This window comes from Callospermophilus lateralis, chromosome 5 (assembly GCF_048772815.1).
Source record: "Callospermophilus lateralis isolate mCalLat2 chromosome 5, mCalLat2.hap1, whole genome shotgun sequence".
Lineage (NCBI taxonomy): Eukaryota > Metazoa > Chordata > Mammalia > Rodentia > Sciuridae > Callospermophilus > Callospermophilus lateralis.
In genome coordinates, this window is record NC_135309.1 from 135,156,572 (window position 1) to 135,175,262 (window position 18,691).

The 18,691-nt window shown below is 31.2% G+C and overlaps 1 protein-coding gene and 1 pseudogene across 1 annotated transcript in view; one reads left to right on the forward strand and one right to left on the reverse strand.

Moving 5' to 3' along the window:
* The window catches only part of Cdh12 (cadherin 12), a 646,257-nt gene that overhangs the window by 439,680 nt on the left and 187,886 nt on the right, over positions 1 to 18,691 (reverse strand). The window lies entirely within an intron of this gene.
* LOC143400508 (ATP synthase F(0) complex subunit f, mitochondrial pseudogene) lies at positions 4,506 to 4,753 on the forward strand (annotated as a pseudogene).

Below are 18,691 nucleotides of genomic sequence, written 5' to 3' on the forward strand. Positions count from 1 at the left end.
TTCAATTTGTAGAAGCTATATGTTCTACTCTGAAGTATGTACAGCATAGATCTGAGTCTTTTGGATCTATGCTGTACATAGTTCAGAGTAGAACATATAGCTTCTACTATGAGTTATATGAGTCAAGATCTTTCCTAACCTGAAATCATTAGGGATTTACTTAGCCCTGCTTCCTGTAAAGGTGGAGACATGTCCATTATCTACAGGATAGTGTTAAGAGCTTCCATTCTGTTCAGTGACTGCCTAAGTCACATAGCTCTAGTTCTATCAGCTTCTCACCTGTAGTGCCCATTTTTCCTTGGGACCTCAGTAAAAGGGCGCCAGGATAGAGCTGACCTTACTGAATCCATATTAAGTGATGTCTTCCAAGTTTTCTGATTGCTGTTCTAGGTTAGGCCTTGAGAGTATTTGCACTCAGTCTTGAGGCATAACTCTGAGGGACTCCTCCTCAGGCTTCTTTCTCCAACTGACTGCATTAAACTAACCAAAAATGGCACAGGAAAAAAAAAAATGTAACTTCAAGCTTTAATGTAAGGTGACATGAATAACACATAGTCTAAAAAATTAGGATGGGATATATACTACAGTACAATAGAAAAGATCTAATGCAAAAACAAAAATGAAACAAACAAACAAAACCTTGCTAACCTAATTCTACAGTGCAGGTTTTGAAAGTTCAGCTTTACTTTAATGAACATTTCATATTTTTTAAAGAAAATTATTTATATGATATACATAATGAAGACACCATTGAAAATATATTATAAATTTGGTCTCCCAGTGTATTACTAAAATAAAACATTTAAATCCTTTTAGCTAAATACTTGAAAAGAAATAAGAAAAATTAAAAATATTCTTTTTTTTAAATTTTTTTATTTTTTGGTACCAGGTATTAACCCCAGGGGTGCTAAACCACTAAGCTACATCCACATTCCCACATATCTCCAGCCCTTTTAAAGTTTTATTTTTGTTTGTTTGTTTGTTTGTTTGTTTGAGACACTTTGGCATAGGGCCTCACTAAATTGCTAAGACTGAATTGCATAGGGCCTCATTAAATTGCATAGGGCCTCACTAAATTGCTGAGGCTGGCTTTGAACTTTCAATTGTCCTGCCTTAGTTTCCCAAGCCTCTAGGATTACAGGTGTGTATCACCATGCCCAACTCAATGTTTTGTTTTTATTCTAAACAACTTCTAAATTTTGGTCAAACAAATAATTCCTTAATAAGTTATTAACTGTGCTGTACAGAAAACTTTTATGACATAATTTCTTAATTAAGAGAAAATGATAATTTTTCAAATGAAACTATTAGAAATTAAAGAGACTTTTACCCACTTTTTGAAAATATTTTTATTTGTAAAGTTTTCTTGTGCTTGATTTTTCCATAAATATTTTGGTGATCTTTGGGAGAATGTGATGAATTTTTATTTAATGAAATTAATATTACTGTGAAGAAATAAATAATATTTCACATTCAAAAGCATTTAAGACAACAATTAAGATCTATGAATTAATCACATCAGTCTTTTCAATTACATACATAAAATTTCTGGAACAAATTATGTTTTATTTATTTTTTATTTTTTATTTCATTTTATTTATTTTTTTGGTGGTGCTTGGGATTGAACCCATAACCTTGTACATGCAAGAAGGCAAGCACTCTACTAACTGAGCTATATCTCAAACCCCTCAAATTATGTTTTAAAATATGTGTATGGTTATTCATAAATAGGTACCTAAGACTCATATTATTTTTTAATTTTTTTTTTTTTTTAGTTGTAGGTGGACACAATATCTTTATTTTACTTATCTATTTAGGCTCAGGATCAAACCCAGTGCCTCACATATGCCAGGAAAGCACTCTAAACTGAGGTACAACCCCAGCCCAGACTTACATGTTTTAATTCTAAAAACTCTTCCCAGTCAGTTCATAACACTCCTAGGTATCAGAAATACTCCCAGAGAATTGACTTGTCTTACTAAAGGGCATAAAGTGGTTATAAAGTCCAGATTAATGCTGAAAATTATATAAAATCTACTAGGATTACCAAACATTCATTAAACATATAGTAAATGTCCCTCACCCTCCCTCCCAGCCTCTTCTTGTGGACTTCTTCATCTAAATTACTCCAAAGTTCACTGCCTGGGTAAAGATTCATAATATTTCATATGAGCACATAAGGATAGCTACCCTACTCATGGGGGCCTGAAGAAAAGCATTTGACAACTTCAAACTCTCTTCTTCATATTCATAAATCCTTTGAAATAAAAATTTAACTCTTTTACTGTCTAGTGCATTATTATTTTTTTATTATAGAAACAAATAGTTATTTAGAAGGAAAAACATGTGTAAACATTACCGGTTTTAAACAAATGTTCAGATTATGTGGAAGATAATTGCTCAAATGTAAATGAACAAATCCTCTGTGGGTCTATGAAAACTTCAATATCTTTATATGAATCCTCACAAACTTGAATTTGGTAATCTGCCATTTGTAAGGCAGACCATTTTAATGTCGAGAATATCTCATTTTCACATTTTGGATTATTTTTAATAATTAATATTTCAAACACTAAATACCAAGAGATTCCCAGGAGCATTTTCAGAATTCCTGAAGAATTTCAGGGGATATTTTAAATCAGAGAAAAAATAATGTGTTTGCAACCTCTGTAGTCCTTTCTTGTCTTATACAAAGGGCATTTGTGCATAAATACATGCTGAAAAGTCTATTTTTACTTGATTGATTGGACATGATCACTCTGGATACCACATTTTTGGCTGACCCCAATGAATGAAATATAATATGAAAATAAAGAGAACGGTGTAAAACCTAGGGCCAGAATATTTAGTAGGGGAATTATATTTTTATTTATTGAGAAATCTAAAAGTATTATCAAGGTTCTTGAATATTCCCTAAGTTACATAGCTACTGTTGCTTTATCATGCAACCCATATCCGACTTTGTGTACTTTTGGTTACAAAAGAAAAAACAAAGATTTTTTAAAATCATAAACACCTGAATTTTTTATCATAAACAACTAAATTTATTTAATCATTTACATTTAAAATAAAAAGAAGCCAGATTTTGGTAAAAAATATTCAGTTATGGGCTGGGTGTGGCTCAGTGCTTGCGTGGTAAGCACAAGGTCCTCTGTTTGTGTCTCCAGTATTGCCTAAATAAATAAATAAGCTATTTTTAAAAAAAGTCATGTCATGCACAAATCTAATCTCACATTGTATAGGATTTTACTCAACAATCTATCATTCCTTTCTAATATTTGCCATTTTATAAGTGTGAAATTTAAAACTTGAAATTTATATATAATGATGGGTCTATAATGATGGGCAGTTTTTTTTCTGTGACTATTCAAATAAAATATTATCACAAAAATAAGATCGCACAACCAATATCTTTTTTTTAAACCCAGGAAAATGACAAAAGTATCACTGAACCATAGTCTCAATTAATTTTAAATTCATAGAACAGCTGTGAATGTTAGAGCCATAGAGATTTCTCCAGGACCCCTGTGAATTATCTGTCATGGTTAAAGGAAGCATAACAATTTGCCACAGGTATACCCACAGGGTATGAACTCATAGGGAAGAGAAGAAAGAAAGTGGCATGGTTATGAAAAAAATATGATTGGAGAAAGCTGCACGGGGAAAGGAGATAAGGTTGTAGAAGAGGTAGAGTTCAGAGGAAAGATAATGAGAGCACAGACAGAAGAGTTGAGCTATGAGGAGATTAGGTTTACAAAGCAAGATCTGTATCCATGACTCAAATCTCAGAGAAGAACATTTCTACACATCAAAGAGCTGCAAAGAAATGGTTTACTTTTAATTGAATTTGAAGGCAACAATAAAATATCAGTGTTGTGGCTACTACCTAGGTGTCTGATATGGTATGATTATAATTCCTGAATGGAATCATCATCCAACTGTATTTCTCCAAAGAATAAAAACAAATAGAGCAGAGCTAACACTGCTTCAGTTGTTACTGACAGCTCACATTTTAGCTTGTAAAATTAATACTAGCTAGAAAGGCTGACTTTTCCTATAAATGTAACAAATAATTTACAACATTTTGATGATCATATTCTGATAGATTGTATGTGTTAATTGCATGAACTACACTTACAGAGCATTTATCCATTTTGGTATTGATCCAACACAAGTTATATTTGATGTTAAGGTAAAAGAGAGAAATGGATTTCTAATGCAAACTGGGGATTATGGAAAGGCACTGAGAAGTGGTGTCAAGAATTGAATCTTAACTAATAGTACTTTCTCCAGAAATGGCAGAATTGTTAAGAAGTGTTCAGAAAGAACTTTCCTAAGGTCTTATGTCTTCAAATATTTCAGTGTCTAAAAATATAGTATCTATGGGCAAGTGCAGACAGTTTAATATAATTCAAGCTATGTATGCAATATGGAGTGGAAGGTTAGGTTAAAGATTAAGATAAGAACCTTACAAGGCCTGGCTCAGCAGACACTAAGATTTTAAGATGACATTAGTCATGCCAGTGAAAGAGAAGAAACCCATGGATGTCAAACTAGGGGAGTGCCCAAGCTGGATATTTATGTGGGATTTTTCCCCTAAAGGCATTGGGTGAGCATTTCAGAGAGGTTACTACCAGTGTTACAAGTACATCAACGTGAAGAAGGGGAGCATTGCAGGTGTCAACATGGTGATGGCAGCATGCTGCGTTTCAGCTACTGCCTTTCTTAACAGTACCTCAAGCATGAGTGGTGATGCAAGTACCAATGAAGAGGGGTCAGTGTGGAGAGTATACTATGTACTCCTGATTGGGACTGCCTCCAGTATGAAAGTGGCCTCATGGCTGAATTCTTTCATATCCTGAGTATTAACACCCAATAAAGGTGACTGGTTAAAAAAAAATTAAGATTTCTTTGTTGTTTGTTTATGTTTATATAAGAAATAAAAATCCAAAACCTAGTGGCTTAAAACAATGAAAACATTTAGAAATCTGGTTTTTGAATAGGGCATGGCAGGAAAAATTTACCTCTACTCCACTTAGTAACAACACTCAGAATCCTCTGTAGTCCCCAGTATTCAGTTGTTGGGCAGGTAGATGATGCTGGCTGTCACTTGAAACCTCAACTGGGACTGTGATTAGAATCTGTTCTGGTTGATGCTGGGTTCTATTGTATGTTTTGTCTTTTATAACCCAGTCTTATAATCATACCATGTTCTTTCACTACTTATTATTCATTAGAAGTGAGTCACTAAATCTAATCTATATTCTTGAAAGGCAAATTAGACTTTGTCTTTCAGTGTATAAATGACAACAGCTGGTTGCTAGAAAAGTCTTTTAAAAAGGATATTTTGGCATAATCATCTTCAAGGAAAAAAAAAAAAACTCATACAACTGCTTAGTTTAAAACTAAGAATGATACATGGATCCCAGTGGTTTTTAAACAGATAGGAAGCATTATAAGACATGTGGCATAGAGAGCTCTGTCTGGCAATTTTAGGAGAAAGGATAAGCTAGAGCTTGCATGTAATGGAAGGAAGTTCAGTTAAAAACCCATTGCAGAAAGTAGTGATGACGCTTTGGATTACAACAGTGAATGCAGAAACAAAGTTCAGAGGATCAAGTACTACTAGGAGAGAAGATCTGCAAATGTAAATGCTAGAGACAACACAACATGTTGATGCAGTTTGGAAATAATCTTAGCATAAGTGATAAAAACAGAAGGAAGAGGGTAGATTTAAACAATTTCCAAAGTTAATGAAACATTGGAAATGTAAGAATGCAAACACAGAGAACATTGACCAAAGACATGTGACAAGACATGTGAACAGACAGAGGAAGAAACTGTAAACCTAATGCATTGTTGTATTTATTTAATTTTTTACTTTGTTTTAAAATAGGTGAGGATGAGATTTCATTGAATGAGGCTGAATTCACTTTGGAAGAGCTAGATTGTTTAGAATACAGAAGAATGATTCATTTTTGGACTGCTACTGAGACTGATAGAAAGTTGGAAAGATAAGATGTAGGTTAGTGGGAAAAGATTTGTTGAGGAGGGGAATCTGCTCAAGAATATTGTGCAAATTACTAAATTTGGAGAAAACATAAGTGAGCAATGGAATTGCTTCATATGTCAAGAAAAAAAGGTACATGTGAAGGAAATTTTTCTTTTTTTTCCCCTTGACTCTGGTATGATGAACTGCATGAAAATGAGATCATTCCTTAACCTTCTGCCTTCATTCTGTAATTCGGGGGTAAAAGAAAATGGATGCTATATTGTAAATGACCTAATTAATGGAAAACACTTTGATGCCTCACACATAAAATTTCTCTATAATCATTAGTTAATTTATAAAATCAAAGAAAATGATTCTACAAGACCAAAGGCACTTTGAGCATATAAATAAAAGCAAAACAGAATAATACGTGACTACAGGACCATGTCTGCATTAAAACTATGTTGTGTAATGATGTCCATCTCATTCACCATCTTTGTACAACCAGAGATACAAAAATTGTGGTTATATGTGTAATATAAATTGCAATGCATTCTGCTGTCATATAGAACAAATTAAAACATTAAAAAAAAAAAAAAACTATGATAGTAGATAGTAGAGCTGTGTTGGATCTACCCTTTGGGGAAATATTACTTACCAGAAAAATTTTAAAGAAGTTGAACATCACCCAAATAGTAGAAAAATGTAGACCCACTTTAATGTGATTAAAATATTTCTAAAAATATTACTAAACATAGTGTATAATAATGAACATATGGGTAGTTTTCTAAATTTCCCCAATACAATCATAGCTTAAAATAACATTTTTTTCTTAACATTATGGAGATTAATATTAAATGTCTTTCAAAACAGCATCTAAGTAAATACAGTTGGTGATTTCTATTGCCATCATTTTTAATTGAATGACAATGAATAATTGATTTTCTTGGTTCTCAATTGACTCATTTTTTAGATATTTCATCTTTTGAAGGGCAATTCTTCAAGAAAAAAAGGAAACAATAAATACAACAGAAAAAAAGTATATAGATATTAATGTTGATTATCTGATGTTAGATGTGTTCAAATTTCAAAAGTGTTAAAGTGCAAAACAAAACAAGAATGGATCACACACAGTGAATAGAAAAATTATTTTGTCTGTGTGTGGTTACTGTGAATTTCTGTAGTGTCTTTGGCTTAATTGATCATTGTGGATCCCAGCTTGATTGCAAACAGAGAGAGAGAGAGAGAGAGAGAGAGAGAGAGATTTTCAGAGATTGAATTTCAACACTTATTTTGTTGAATAAAAAAATGTCTATTCGGATTTTAGGAATTGTTTTGTTTTCCCAAATTATTATCATTATTCCAATATCTCTCTGTTACTGAATATTATATTCAACAAACCAGATAATCAATTTAAAACTTAAGGATTAGCTTTTTTATTACTGTACCTCTCACATATTCAAATAAAAAAATTTAAAAAACTTTTATTTTTGGAACCTCCCCAAAGGCCAGAGTTTTCTTTATGTCTGAAAGAGCCATCAGCACCTTTCTCACGGCCTTGAAATAGCTGCTTGCTACCAAGTTGGGACACCTGCCTACTCTCCAGTTTGCTCTCTCTACTGAAATGGAACCATGAATGGGATTCTTTTCTCCTAATCTCAGTCTCATCATATTATGGCCCTGCTTCAAAGACTCAAGCACTCTGCTTTCACTGGGCTTCTGCCTACTGGCTCCAGTCACCTTAACTCCACACATTTGCTGTAGCTCTTGGTTGCAAGCACACTGACTTTAATCTCCAACACCTACCCTCATTCCTCCTCTCCAGAGGCCTTATGTTTGCTTTCTCTCTCAGTGGAGTGTCTATCCTGCCCCTCTTTTCCAAAGTAGCTCTGCCTTATCTATGAAGTCTTAGTTTAATTGCATCTTTTTCTGGTAAGTTTCATACTCTTTCTGACCTTGCATATTTTGTGCTGTAATTGACACTGAGCATTCTTCACGAAAACTTTTATTATAATTGTACAGCTATTTGTGTCATTAACAATTGTTATATGCTTTCTACATTAGAATAAAATTTCACTAAGGGACTGTTTGTTTAGTCCTTACCTTTGGATATTAGACTTTTAACATCAAATTTGATATCTGGCATCATGTTCAGAACATCTAGTACAGTGTTGATCATGTACTAAAAACATTCTTAATTGTCATCTGATGAATTAAATAAATTATTGTATGATTTGGCATAATAGAATATGAAATGTGATATAGTAACATGAGGTTATTTAAATTTTGTATTTATGAAGAAAATTATAACATTCAATATCATAATTGTAATACTATATGACCTTTGAAGTACAATCAGTCCTGAATACCTGTGGGTTATGTAGTTGTAGATTCAATGCATGATGTGTTTGAAAATATTTGGGAAGAAATGGAATCGTTACTGAACAAGTATACATTTTTTTTCTGGACAGTAATTCCTAAACAATATTGAACAATATATTTTGTGGGATGTTATAAATAATGTAAAAATGATTAAAAGTATACAGGAGGACTGCAGTAAGTCATATAAACATATAACACTACTGTATATAAAGGATTTGAAATCCAGCAGATTTTGGTGTTTGTGTGTGGAGGGTAGAGGTTGGAACCACTCTCCCATGAATACAGAGGGACAACTGTGCAGTACAACACAAGGACAGGTGGCTGTTTTACCATAAGAAATACCATTATTAGTTTTGGTTGATAACAGAATGAATAAAACTGTACATAATTTACTTATATACAATACTTAAGCTAAAAGAAGACATTTTCAACCTTTATTTTTAAATATTAACTGAGCTTATGATAAGACCCAGCAAAAACTTAATTGAAAAAAATGTATCATTAAAGTATTTGTCTCTATAATCTGACAAACACCCTAACTTATTTTCATGATTTACATGTCTTTCTGTACCTCTTCAAATTTTTGCTTAAAAGCTTATATTCATGTAGTCCCTATTAGAAAATTTTATTAACATTTATATTCCTAATATTTACTCTAGTTTCTTGTCTTCTCAATGTTCTCTTTCAATCTAGTTTCAAAATTTTAGAAGTCCACTCTACCACCTCTCCTCCTCCTCTTCTTCCCCTTTATTTTTTTTAAATATTATTATGCTGTGCTCTCTTGGTGAAGATAAGTACTTAGTAAAGATGAGGCTTAAAAATATGAACAGAGATTTTTAAAATCATTTCAAGAACAGTGAATGGAGATAGTATATCTGAATACATACTTATGATTTTACAAATATTTCCATCTTTCACAAATATTCATGGGGTAGAATCACAACCAGAAATCAGATATTGAAGATAACTGTCTGAAAGGAATATGAGTAGAAACATGAATGAAGAAGAAACTTGTCTGCGCTAGGTAACAAATTGCCTACAGTTATACTCAAGCTTTTCCCCCATCTCTTGTTATTTAACATAACATGATTGTTTTAAAAATTTTAGTTAATATGCTTGAATAACTAGATTTAGATGAATCTGTAAGAAACTTGCTGGAATTCCAGATATTGAATTAAAGGAAAGCACAATTGGAAATGAAATCCAGTTTTTTTTTTTCTTTGAACTTTGTCCTTACCCATGTCTATGGGTAAGGACATCCAATAGGGTAGATTCCCAACATTTTTGCTGCTCTGAATCAGTAGTCAGCATATTCCATATTATGGTTTCTCAAAAACTTTGAATTACTTGTTATAAATGCATTAGGATGAAACAGAGGAAAATATCAAGAAATTAGGAAGCTCCACTCACATGCTTTTGCTTCTGTGGTTCTTTTTTTCGAAGTGATCTCAGATAGTATCAGCACACAGAGCAATGTAATGCTGGCTGCATCTTAAAGGAAAACTGATAGCTAAGTCAGGCTGGAGGGAGAGTGTGAAGCTGCCTTGCCACCAGAGAAGACAAACACCCTAACCTCTAACTCCTGCTTAACTTTGAATGATGAATGAGTTTCTATGTTTTATCAGGACACTCACAAGAATTAAGATTTCCTGATGAATAGCATTAATTTTTTATATACAAATGCCTCTCAGTATTCATTATAGAGAGCACAATGACTTTTAAAAATTATTTAAGCTTAAGATGGTCAAGCCATGTTGCTAAATATACCTACACATATGCATATATATTCTCATTAGCACTGTGGCTGTTGCTTTCTGGGGGAGCTCAGTTACCAGGTCATATAAAATGTCATGTAACTTCTATTATTCCAATTGTGTTTTTCTTTTGTTTTAGTAGTAAAAATTAGAAAAATATTTAATGGCATAAATTTGTTACCGAGACAAAAATTATATAGAATTGTAGCCAAGCACATTTATTTTGAAAAGAGTTTCAGAATGATGAATCTTAATATCAATCAGCAAGTATTTTTAAAATACAAATCCAACATCAGTTAAAAATCATAACTTTCTTAAAAGACTGGTACTATTTCAATAAATATAAATTTGTTCGTGAAAATTCAAACAGGATATTGTTTCGATGTAAAACTGATTTCCAAATAAGCAGTAATAAGTATAATCCTAAAATTCTGAATAGGTGTTTTGATTTTCCGAAGCAGCTTATAATCCTGATAGATTTGCCATAATTTTGATCCATGAATTTGTTATTGTGGTGTATCATGTAATTTGAATCTTATTTTGTAAACTCAAGCCTGTAATAAAAATGAAAAATAACCCATCACAAAATATTTAATCAATGATTCAATTATCATTTTAGAAGTGGAAATTACATACAGTTTTACAAAAAGTATAAAACCTAAAATAAAAATTGACCTAATGACCTGTATGTTATCAGGAAAATATTTCACTTTCAAGGTCAACATTTTAAATTGCCACTATTTTTATCCATTAGAAATATTTTTAAGAATTAAAATAATTAAAAAATGTATGAGACATTTAGTTTCATGTATAGTATTTCTATTCTATATATTTTAGATTAAATGAAAAGAAAAATAAGTACAAGGAAAAATTTACTGATTTTGAAAAAAATGGAAAATCAAATTATTTTTTCTTCTAAATGGGCATAACAAAAGCAACTGGTTAGACATTGCCAAGATTTATCTTTAAGGACAAGAAAATAATGGGAAAGGATTTTATTAAGCAGACTCAATTTAATCTATATTTCACTTCACTTTATATCAAGCACTTTGTAAGAGATTATAATTATAATCATTTAGTTTTAATTTTCAAATAATCTTATAATATTACTATAAAGGAAATTGTACCATTTATTTTTGTATCATTTAGTTTTCAAATAATCTTATAATATTACTATAAATACATCAGTTTACACTGAGAAAAAAGAAATTTAATGAATAGTTTGTAAGATTCTCTTTAAGATACACAAATAAAAATTGAAGCAAAGTTGTATTTTTTTTATTTAAAAATAATATTGATTATCAGGACTACATTTCATCCTAAGCATTCTAAAGCATGAGCCATTACTATAGATAGAATTATGATATCATGTTATCATTTGCATTATTATGTATAACATATATAAAATCTCATCATCCATCACTGGGTTCATTAGTTTGAATGATATTTTGTTTTATCCACATTACCCAAATAAGAATATTAAAATGAACACAAATGAACAATTTTAATATACTTATTTAGATATTTGTACAAATAGCATGAATTACACTTATTGTTACCTTTGCCTCATTGAAAACTGTGTAAACTGAATATTGGTCTATGATAAATTGGAAATGAAAATAAAAGTAAACAAAATTCTTCTTACCCTGATACACTGAGGATTATCATAGGTTCTGAAATTCTCATACTGTACTCAAGTAAATTAACTGAATACTGTGAGTGCTAAGACCCCAGTTTAAGGATTTTTGTTCCAAAATATCATAGTTTCACAGCTCTGTAAAATTTTGAAATGATAGAAATTTCTTAGCCACCCATCTACCAATGGGTAAATAAAATTAAAAAGTATTCACTATAATAACATATATTCAATTACAAGTTTTAATCTACTGAATTCAGTGGTGCTGTACTATTTTCATAAGATTCAAAAGAAAATAATAAAACTTGTAGTGCTTTTTTATAAATATAACTGAAATACTTGATTTATTGACGTATTTCTTCCATATGATCTCTTGAGCTGCAGGCAATTTGAGATATGCAAATGATATTGTAAATCTTCAAACAAAGTTTGAGATTACTTTTTGATAATTTTTCATTTTTTATGATAAAGAATAAAACATTTATGTGTTTATGTGAAGGAATGCCGGTCCTCCTAAGATGAACACATTTTGAACATGAAATAATAATTATATGCTTAACATTATTTTTAGGTGTTCAGACATTAAATACCTGTGGCTACTTATAATGCTTTGAAAACTTTAGTAGAGACTATATTATTTCAGTTAAATCTTTTTAGTTTCTCAAGAATTAAAATCTAAATGTTTAGTCAAATGTGCTTTAAATGTCTGTTCAACTATGTAAATTGTGAATTTCACTTACTTTTTAATTTTATTTAGGTAGTTTTTTTTTGTTCTGCAGTAATGGAGTTTGAACCAAAGGATATTCTGTTACTAAGCAACATCCCTGGGCCATTTTGTTTTATTTCTTTTTTTTAATTATTTTTTTTAGTTGTAGATGAATATAATACTATTTATTTATTTATTTATTTATTTTTATGTGGTGCTGAAGATCAAACCCAGGGCCTTACACATGTGACGCAAGCACCACTACCACTTAGCTACAACCTCAGCCCCATTTTGTTTTATTTCGAGGAAAGATTTTGCCATATTGCCCAAGCTCACCTGGAAATTGTGATCTTCCTGCCTCAGTCTTCTATATCCCTGAGATTACAGGTGTATGCCACCATTCCTGGCTCAAATTATGAAATTTAAACATATTTACTGAATAAAAATTAATAATTAAGAACTCTTCACTAAAATCCATATGGTGCCAATTTATACTAGTATTTTTCAGGTGTCTTTTGAAACTTTTATAAAATTCAGTTTTTTATTTGTAAATCCATGGATATTCTGAAATTTAAGGTAAAATTTAAATAGCTGTTCTGTAAATAATGGCTGTGACTATTCTGAGAATATCATTTTTAACCTAAAGTGAAGCAAAAGATATACCTGAGTGGAAATTGGGCACAGTGGTGCACACCTGTAGTTCTAGCCACTCACAAGGCTGACAGGAGAATGCCAACTTCAGCTTGGGCCATTTAGCAAGTCTTCATCCCAAAATAAAATTTGTGGAAGTATTTCAGAGGTAGATCATTTGCTTTATACAAAATTTAATTCTAACATAATTTAATTCTAACATAGATAGCTATCTTCCTTCTGCTGCATAATACTAGCACAATGAAATCAGAAAACCCTATCATGCAATGATCACATAGTTCCAAATTATTAAATTTACATCCTAGGAGAGTTCATGCATACATGTATACTACTTGAGTAAAACCATATACATATAAATCAAAACCGTATTTATATAAATCAGGAAAACAATTTAGTCTAATCATGTAAAAGTCTTGGTACTGCAGTGCAAACTTTAAATAATATGATATCAAATGCTATAGAAAAATTTTCCTACATGATTTGCTTACCATGGACTCCATTAAAACACTGAGAGTCAAATTTCTGAAGTAATATCATTTTCTTTAAAAGTAAATATCAAAACATTTCACTATTTATCCTCTGAAATTATCTCACTTTTCTCCTTATTCAAAAATTTATTTCCTATAATACTGTCCCTTTGTTCAGTTTTCTTGTCTGCACTTTTTGTCACTTTATTTTTAGGACAGACTGTTGTCAATAGTTAGTATACCTATATCTCTTCTTCAACCAAATATCAGCCAGATTATGAATATTTCTGGAGTTGAAGTGGTATTAGCATTTTCATAATAAAACTGCTCTTCAGAGGTTTATAATTCAACTCTACAAATTCACACTGGGCTCATCTTGGCATATGAGGTCAGAGCCTGAAGCAAATTTGTTTTACCAATTTTCAAACAAATTAATGCAGCCATTACTCTAAGTGGTACACATACAAATCAAACACAGGAAAAAATTATCCTCCCACAATAGTAATAACCATTTGGCTCATACTTATTTTCAATTTATTTAGTTGTTTTTGTTGAATTTTTATGCATTCCATGCAGGTGTTAGAAGAAAAATTCTAAGAGAGAAAGAATGTGACACATGATGGCTTTCCTCCAAGCAGCTAATGCTAACATATGCAACCATAAAATTAATAGCCTTCATGGCAGGTGGCTTACCCTGGAACAATAAACCCAATCTCTCAGTATTTTACATAGACAACGATGTAAAATATGCTGAGTCTTCTTTTTAGAGAAATAAACTGTCATATCAAACATCTTTAAAAATATATTTTAAATGCTGTTAAAAATTCCAGGATATTTTTAAATGCTGTTAAAAATTTCAGAAATGGCTAGGCTTGGTGGCATAGGTCTGTAATCCCAGAAGCTCTGGAAACTGAGGCAGAAGTATTGTAAGTTCAAAGCCAACCTCGGCAGCTTAGTGAGGCCCTAAGCAACTCAGCAAGACCCTGTATCTAAATCAAATACAAAAAAGGACTGGGGATGTAATTCAGTGGTTTAAAGTCCTGGCTTCAATCCCCAAGACCCAAAATAAATAAATAAAGAAGTGTCCCAGAAATATTTTTATATTATATAGTAAATACAGGAGCAAAAAATAGCAATTTATATATAATTGAATGACTTTATATTAATGACAAAAGAATATGCATTATAATTCTATAAATATTTCTCTCTGTTGAAAAATCAAATGCAAATGAATTTATGTCATGGTTGGAACCATGAATTAAGGATTCGGAAAAGAAAACTCATGGGCATGTCATCTCAAAATGCCCCTTACTTTGAACATTCACAGAGGCTATCAGCAACTGTTATCAACTGTTTTTAATTACAAAAATTTTGGTAAAGTAATAGTAAAAAATAAAAATATATGAAAGCAAAGACATAAATTAATAATAGAAAAAAACAAAAGAAAAAGAGTATTTCATTGCAACATAAGTAATGACTGTTATTCTGGAGAAAATGGGGAAAACCAAGTATATAAAAAAATTATTATTAAGCCTTGAGGCCAAAAGTTTATTGGTAAGTAAAAGTCAGATATGATAACATATTTGATAAAATTCAAATAAAATATCATCACCCTAATAACATGCTGGGCTTTTAAAATAGCTTTTTTATTTGAGGGGTGTGTGGCTTCATGCTTTTATCATATATATATATATATATATATATATATGATACAATTTTTATTTTGTTCTTATTGCATTCTTATTTTAAAACTTTATGGTGTTTACACGGCTATAGTAATAATGAAAGTTATAGTCCTAACCATAATCAAAACTTACAGAGGACTTTCTGTATACTTTTATTTCATCTTCATAACAACTTTCAAATATTATTAGCTTCACTTTTTGCATAGGAGGAAACTTTGAGTTAGCAGATGTAAGTAACTGGTATAAAGCTTCATGGTTATGGGATAGTAAAGCTAGAATTACAACTCAATCACTATACTTACATGTATGGTGTATTCTTTGCTATCTTAGATTTTTATCATTTTAACATTTTATTTGCTAAGCTTATAAAAAAAGCTCATTTCTCTACTCTTAGAATAGTTATTTCCTGTCATTCATTTTAAGAAATCACTTTTCTTTGAACATCGTCACATATATATCTGCTGTTTTTATATTATTTCCTTTGTATTGATGATTAGAATAAGTATGATTGAGGCTAAAAATGTAAATTATTCTAAATATAATTTGATTGTGTTTTATTTAGTGATTATTACTATTAATTTGTACCTTTGTCAACATAGAATTGGGGATGTTTATATGCAAACACACAAATGTGCAAGCATTTCTAGTCCATTAGTATAACATAGGCCCCATTCATTTTTTAAGTCCTTGGTGAGGTTTAATTTTTATTTTCTTTTAAGTATATTTATTTTCCTAATTTGTTTATAATTTTTCTCCCTATAGTTTTTAAATAAATTATGTTATCTTTATAAAATTAATTTGTCTTTGTTGTAAAATTTACTAGATTTAGTGAGAGAAGTATAGTCTTCAAGAAATAAAGTTATACCAGTAAACAGTAAAAATTCATTCTGGCTTGACCTTCACTGACTGAGGTATATCTGTAAGATGCTGTCTTTAGAAGTTGTGTCCAGGAGTGATCATGACAGCAGGATCATGAAAGTACTTATCATCAGCCAGTACTTTGGGACCTTTGAATAACCTGATAATAAATGATACTCACTCACATCATGTGGGTGTGTTGGGGAAGATAACTGGATCTGTATGAAAACTGGACTTGTTTCCATTTTGCATCCATATATCACACCTGAGGGATTCTGAGCTTAAGTGGACAATGCATATCTTTGCTCTTACTTATGTCCAATGGACAGTCAACATTACCTTAAATTAAATGTCAAGGTTATAAACAACTGCCATAGTCCTGATACCTGTGGCTTTATCACTAATGAGATACCAGTTATATTTATTTTACCTATAATTGTTGAAGATACCTTAAAAATGCTTTCTATACTCACTCACAATAATAACTATTAGGCCCACCAAGACAATAAGGTCTTGTTTTTAAAAACATAGTAAAGTATGCATATATTTAATTAGACAACATGGACTGGCCAGGATAGAAGTGCCTGGATAGTGAAGAAGTCACAAAAGCTAATTATCTCCTTCACTCTTCATCCAGTATGTTCAGGGGAGGAGGAATAGTCATTTGGAGATTTAATTCACTTCTAAAATAATAGGTCTAATCTTATTTCATTCTTAGTTCCCAAAGTACAGGAATGTGACTTGCACAAATTTATTCATAGAAATGAAATGATCACTGACGATATCATGGACATCAGTGAATGCCCTCTGAGCTATGTGATGGTGAATCTTGATCCAGAATCTGATATTAATAATACTATGTGTTCACCTTTCACTTACTTTGTTGCAATATAAGATTTTACTTTCCTGATATCAGATAGAAATTCTTTTTTCCTAACTGTAACTTTTCTGGTATTGCTGTGTGAGGCAAGAAGTGAGCCAGCACGAGTCCTGCTGGGAATCCAATCTATGTGTGCAATGTGTTATGGGCCTGTCACCCCAAATCGTTTATGGCGAGACATTGTTTGACTTATAGACACTTGTCAAGGTCATGCTGCTGTAAATGACCCTCAGTTTGGGAACTGAGAACAATCTTTTCACAATAACTTTTCTCTGAATAGTTTCTGTTAGCCTGAAGTTTTCTTAGCTACCTGAGAAACTAACCACCAAACTTCAAGGACAACAAATTAAATCAGATATGAGTTCCGGCCAGAGAACAGAAGAGGGATGAGAATTGATCTCTCACAAAATGCTACTTACAAAATATGAATGGGTTATTCAGTATGATTAACACTTATCAGCAGAAGGTTAGAATGCTCAGGAGAAATATTAGAGGAGAAGGAAATTGAAAATAATAAAAATAGAGCAGAAATTATAATGATTGATTATAGCACAAAAACTTTTTTTTGCTAATTAGCATAGAAATAAGTATCTCTTGAAAATTTGAAATAATCAGTTAAGATGAGATTCTATTATATTTGACATTAATCTAAATTTGGCAATTTTATTCTGTTTTTCTTCCAACATAAAAATATTTGTGCTTTCCCTGGCAACACTAACAAGCCCTGTATATGCAGTGTCTGGGCAATGTGCTCTCTGCTCAGAAGGAGGCCAGACCTGATCATATATTGACTTTAAAGCCAAACTTTGAGATTTTAGGGATACCGTGGAGTTTACAGTAGGTTCATGGATACCCTAAGGGAGGAAAACAGCAGAATCAAATCATCGTGGATTGCATATTATTTTGATGGGAGATAAATGCTTTGGCTACAACCTGATATTTATCAGCCTGTGGAGTCTACAGACATTTTGAACTTTTATGAAAATTTCAAAGCAAGAATAGTTAATATGTAAAAATGGGCTATTTCCTAATTTTCAGATTAATGATAAAATACATTAGGATTCATATTTTATCTTTTTCAACTGACTGCAAATAGTTAACACATATTTATTTGTGAAACCTTCTCAGTTTCCAAACTTAATATATTTGAGAAATTAATATTTCTGAGTCCAATCTTGCTGTTCTTACAAATTAAAATTAATTGTAGACATTAAAATCATTGAAGAAAACATTATAATTAGATTGTTGCTTTATGAAAGTACTTTAAATTTAGTGTTACATGATGGTGATATTAGTTATAAAAAACAAATCATTATTAAGCAAATCAAGGTCTTCCTTCTTTTTCATATTGTGAGAAGTGTATTATGAGGCAAAGGTACCTATTAAAAAGTGTGCTGTCAAACACCTCATTTTATAATGGAGAAAAACATATTAATATACCTGAAATTAATCTTTTGTTAATAGTGACATATGAAAACAGGTGGTAGGCAGGGATAATTTTTTGTTTGTTTTCTGCCTAGGAGAAGATATTATTCTGAGAAGGTTTAATAGGCTCAACTGTGAAATACAGGATATTGGCAATAGTGTCACTATACTTATATAGTTAAATTCACTTCAATATGCACACACCATAGTTAAATTCACTTCAATATGCACACACCTGACATATTTTCATACATA